This window comes from Antechinus flavipes, chromosome 1 (genome assembly GCF_016432865.1).
Source record: "Antechinus flavipes isolate AdamAnt ecotype Samford, QLD, Australia chromosome 1, AdamAnt_v2, whole genome shotgun sequence".
Taxonomy (NCBI): Eukaryota; Metazoa; Chordata; class Mammalia; order Dasyuromorphia; family Dasyuridae; genus Antechinus; species Antechinus flavipes.
In genome coordinates, this window is record NC_067398.1 from 694,104,985 (window position 1) to 694,110,984 (window position 6,000).

Here is a 6,000-nt window from a genome sequence, read left to right on the forward strand (position 1 = left end):
GTTTATATTTCCAGCATTTCACACATTATCTGACAGATTGTGGTTGTTAGTGGGTCACGTCTGACTTTTTGTGACCCCATTTGGAGTTTTCTTGGCAAAGATATTAGAGCGGTTGGATATTTCCTTCTCTAGCTCATTTTGCAGATGAGGAAACTGAGGCAATCAGAGTTAAGTGACTTGCCCAGGATTACTGAGCCACTAAGGGTCTGAGGCCGGATTTGTATGCTCTATATCTTTCAGTCCATTGTGTGATCTTAAAGATATAGTCTATTGTTAGATGGTGTTTGCAAAAGCCCATTTCTTGCTTTTATCAAGGATACTAGCAATGTATGGATAGCTTCTAATACAGATTTTATAGAGAGAAGAATCCCGGCATTAATATTTTTAGTTGTTTCCATTTTTTTTAAATAATAAAAGTGAGAGTGGCTAAGTGGTACAATGGCTAGAGTTATTGCCTTTAAAGCTGGCAGACTTAAGTTCAAATTCAGCCTCAGACACTCTAGGAGAGTGACTTAATCCTAACTGACTCTCCTCTTCCTCCCACCAGATAAATAAAATAATAAGACTGGTGGCTTTCCCCTACATATTTGGCAACCTCTCAAATGTCTGAAGAATTCAATGTTCTCCAACTTGTGTTGATCCCATGTGGATCCTTTCTGTGGATACTTGGTCAAACCCAGCTCCTCCTTCCATCTCCAATTTTTTTAGGGCCATTTCTATTGCCTCATGCAGGCCAAACCTGTCTTAAATAACCTCTCCCTCAGTGGGAACTCCTCTAAGCTGACTTGGTATTGGGGCTGGGCTAAGTAAATCCTTTTTAGCTCTCATCACTTATCCAGTAGCGAGCACCAGAGCCAAACAAATTTCCCCAAAGGTTCACTTAACAAAACCATAGGGGTAAGATGGAGTTCCATTCCCACAACTGGATTCAGGTTGCTACTGTTTGCCTTACATTCATATTCTCTCTTTGTCTCTCTGTCTCTGTTTCTCTCTTTCCCTGCCTTTCCTCCTCCCTCTCTTTCTCTCTTTTCCTCCCTCTTTTCCCCCTCTCTCTCTTTCTCTTTTCCTCCCTCCCTTCCCCCCTCTCTCCTTCTCTTTTCCTCCTTTCTCTTCCTCTCTTTTGCTCCTTCCCTCTATCTCTTTGTCTCAGTCTCTCTCTTTTTCTCTCTCTTCCTCCTTCTTTCCTTCCTTCCCTCTCTCTGCCTCTCTCCCTCCCACTCTCTCTTTTCCTTCTTCCTTTTCTCTATCTTTGTCTCAGTCTCTATTTTTCTCTCTCTCTTCCTCCTTCTTCCCCTCCTTCTCTCTCTCTCCCTCTCTCTCTCCCTCCTCCCCCTCTCTCTCTCACAATTGGGCACATGTATAACTTGTCCAGAACTAGTACATATTGAGTTGAACTCAAGTCCTCCTGACTCCAGGCCAGTACTCTTCTCTGTGCTACCTACATGTCCCAACCATTTTCCATTTTTTTTTGTGGGGGGGAGGATTTAGGGCATCAAAAACTGCTTGAATATGTTAGATCCAAGTTGTCTCAATGGCTCAGTATGTCTTTTAATTTTTGTTCTAATTGGATGCATTATGCGGACTAGCATTTTCAGGTTGTAGATATAGTGCTGGATAAAGTAAATAAAGAGTCTTCAAATCCAGCCTTACTTAAGTAGCTGTGTGACCCTGAGCAAATCACTTAACTTCTACCTGCCTCAATTTCCTCATCTGTAAAATGGGGACAATAACAACACCTACCTCCCAGAGCTGTTTTGAAGATTAAATTTCTAAATAAATTTCTAAATAAACACAAATTATTAAAGAGCAGCGAGGTGGCCCAGTAGATAGAGTACTAGGCCTAGAGTCAGGAAGACCCATTTTGTGAGTTCAAATTTGACCTCAGCAACTACTTAGCTGTGTGACTTTGCACAACTTATTTAACCCCAGTTTACTCATCTGTAAAATGAGCTGGAGAAGGAAATGGCCAACCATTCCAGTATCTTTGCTAAGAAAATCCCAAATAGGGTCACAAAACTGAAATGTTATTATTAAACTATAACTAAATTTTTGTCACCTTATTTGGTGCTTATCTGTTTCTAGCTCCTCTTAAAATTCTTCTTGAAGAATCATAGACTCAATTGAATTATTTAAAAGAAAATGACTAGAGACTAGGTCAAAAAGAAACAGAGTCAAGCAGGTCACCCTTGAAAATAACATCCTGAAATTATTATATGCTTTAAAACACCAAGCTATATGTAAAAGTCATAGTTTCATATACCCATTTCTACTCTACTTTGCATATGGAAATGGTCAAGATTTTTTTTTTTGCTGTTTATTTAGAGCAGAATGGAAAAAAACATATTTTAAAAATTATACAGTCACAGACAGAGTTAGAAGCACCCTTTTTAAAGGTCATGCAGTCCAACTCCTTCATTTCAGAAATAAAGAAACTCTGAGGCTTAAGGAGGTTAAATGAATTGCTCAAAGGCACTCAGAAAATAGCAGAGCTGGAATAATCCAGGTCCCTTAATTCCAAACCTTGTGTATCTTAATGCTGCACTATACTATGTATTTTTTTTAAAGATGTGTTGCAATACATGTTTAACATATATAGGACTGCTTGCCATCTTGGGGGGGGGAGGAGGGAGGGAGGGGAAAAAATGAAACATAAGTGATTGCAAGGGATAATGCTGTGTAAAAATTATCCTAGCATGGATTCTGTCAATACAAAGTTATTATTAAATAAAATTAAATTTAAAAAAAAAAGATGTGTTGCAATAAAATTTTATTCATATTAATGAATTCTTATTAACATATTTCATATTAGTTAGTTACATTACTCTGTATTATCTTTCTTAGGCTTATCCCTTCCTGATTTGTATATTTGTCTCATGAAGGAGTTGCTTGAGTTGGATTTTTAGATCATATGTATTAATTGCTCTTTAAACAGTAGATAAAAAAAAGATAGATATAAATCCACCTAAGGGTTGTTTTCCCCTCCCTTTTGTCATTCATTTACAGCTTGGTCACTAGAAGATGTATCCAAGATTGGATTGTTTAAGATTTTAATTTGGGTCTTAGTTTTTGGTCAGTACAATTATTTCATAGGTGTGGGCAATTCCCAGTGTGGAAACTCTATTTAGTGCTGCGAATTAGCAACCTGTCTCTAAGTTATAGTCCTAAAATGCCAGGCAGAGAATTGAGAGATTATGACTTAACCGTACTCACACAAATAGTATGTATGTGTCAGAGGCAGAACTAACTCACGTCTTCTGGACTCCAATGCTGGCCCTCTATCAACTAGGCCATACTGCCTTGCATTAATTTGTCATATATTATTTTTATATATATATATATATATACACACACACACAAACACATACACACACACACACACATATATGTAGTAGCTAATCACCCATTTCCCTTAAATTCTGAGTTTTGCTGGCATACAATTGTATATAGTCATTTCTAATAATTTTATTTCTTATTGTTATGAACTGCCATGTTCATTTTTATATTCATTACAATTTCATCTTTTTAAAGTCAATCTAGCTAATGGTTATTGATCTCTTTCTCTTTTTTTAACTAGCTCTTGTTTTTTTTTTTTAAGTCCAATAGTCTTTTTATTTTCAATTTTATTTATTTCTTCCCTACTTTTAAAAATATATTCTTTTGTGATTGATAATTTAATGGCTATCTAGGATTTTATATTGAATCTAATGGTTTTCAGTTTCCTTGTTTTCATCCTTTTATATACATATATATACATATATATATATATATATTCTCCAATTTATCAATGTTCTTCCTACATGAAATGTGGTATCCCCAGAAGTAAATATCATACTCTAAATGGGATATTACTAGGTCAGAGTCAAACAAGTATATCTCACTTATTTTAGACATTACACTTCTAAGATGAGTTTTGACTTTTTGGTGGTCATGTCACTATTGACAGCTATGCAACTTACTTCCAGACACGAGTCTCCTTCAGTCTCAATCTGTGGTGAATTGGTTTTTAAAATATTTCTTCAAGATAATATACCTATATTCAATTTACATATATTTCTATCATGTTTAACATATATTAGATTACTTGCCATCTAGGGGAAGGGATGGGGGGAAGGGGGAAATTGGAACACAAGGTTTTGCAAGGGTCAATGTTGAAAAATTATCCTCACATATGTTTTGAAAATAAAAAACTTCAATAAAATATATATATATAAAGACAAAAAATACATATATTTCTTCAAGTTTATCTTATAGGGAGTAAGCCAGAGCCTGACAACTGGCTGTTTATGTCCATGCCCTATATGTACTTCAGCTGTCTTTGAAGCAGCCGCCTTTGGGAAATGGCTCGCCAAATCCCTTCTGAATACAACCAGCCAGGAAATACCAAATGTTCTTTCTAGTCCAAGTGTCTCATGAGAGGACAGATCTTTTAAAAGACATCTGCTTCCTCTCCATCACTCTCGGAACACAGTAGACAGTAGCTGCTGCCTTCGGGCTCGATGCATGGGGCAGGAAATGAAGGTCCGGCCAAGCTTGTATTGATTGGCTTTTGATGGTTTTAACTCATGCAGAATGAAGGTCCCTGAGAACTCATAGGACATCTATGCTATGGAAGTGACTCAGGGAGCAAGCAGGTTATGGATTTGGTAAGAGATTTCATTCTATTTTCCAAAAGTCTGTTGGGACAGGGACCCCCAGTCTAGACAGCTAGCAATGACCTTCTGATTTATTCAAAAAAGTCATTCTGAAAAACAGTATTGGCTCGGCAAAGCCAGGAACCGCCTCTGTGTTGGGGAGTTTTCATTAGTGCTCGACCCTTGGGGAGGAGATGTCAATACTCATCAATTCCTGATCATCACATCTTGGCCCCTGTTCTCAGTAACAGACTAGAACCACCACGGCCTGATTTAGACAGTGTAATGACATCCAGAAGTAGGATGGGGCAGGTCTGGCTTCCTTCTGGTCCCTGAGGGGGCAGCTGCTGTGCAGAGTGCCCAAGATGGCTCGATGCTCTGACTAATAAGCCAGTTCCTTCTGAGGTTAGATTGATTTTAGTCAGCTAGCAGTGTGACACTACCTAAATGTCTATTTTTGAACCATTTTTATTTAGTTTTAAAAAACAGAATGTGATTGTTGATGGCCAGTGGTCTATCTGAATAGCAAGTTAAATTATACATTGGATGAATTATTTTTTCCTTCCTTTCCTTTTCTATAATGGCTGTGATAATAAGTACAACTGATAATCAGATATCATTCTATGTCCATTTTCTCATTTGGTCTTCATAGGCTCATAGCTCCAAAGCTGAATGGAAGGAGCTTAAGCAGTCTTCCCTTTTATACATGAAGAAATTAAGGTACAGAGGAAGTTATCAGCACAGGCAAGTAAACACCCAAAGGTGGATTCGAACTTAGGTCCTCAAGTCTCCAGAACCAGGTCTTTCTCTACTTTTCTTTGTTTGCATTATGATATCCCTCATTCTAGAAAGGTGGGGCTGAGAGTTAAATCCAGAAAGGGTTAAATTCAAAAGGATTCTGGATCTGAAAGGAAGCTTCTTTTTTAAATTTTTAATTCTAAAAATTTTTATTTTTTAGATTCTATATGCAAATTCATTTTCTACATATTTCCATATGAGTCATATTGGAAGAGAAAAATCAGAACAAAAGAGTAAAACTACAAAAAAAAAAAAAAAAAGAAAAAAGAAAAAACACAAGGAGAAAAAAAAAGATGACAATAGTATGCTTTGATCCATATTTGGTCTCCACAGTTCTCTGGACGTGGATGGCATTTTCCATCCAAAGTTGAATGGAATGGCCTTGGATGTCTGAATTGCTGAGAAGGGCTATGTCTATCATAGTTGATCATCACACAATCTTGCCATGGCTGTGAACAATGTTTTCCTGATTCTGTACGTTTCACTCAGCATTAGTTCATGTAAATTTTTCCAGGCTTTTCTGAAATCAGTCTGTCTATCACTTCTTATAAAACAAGACATATTATTTTCA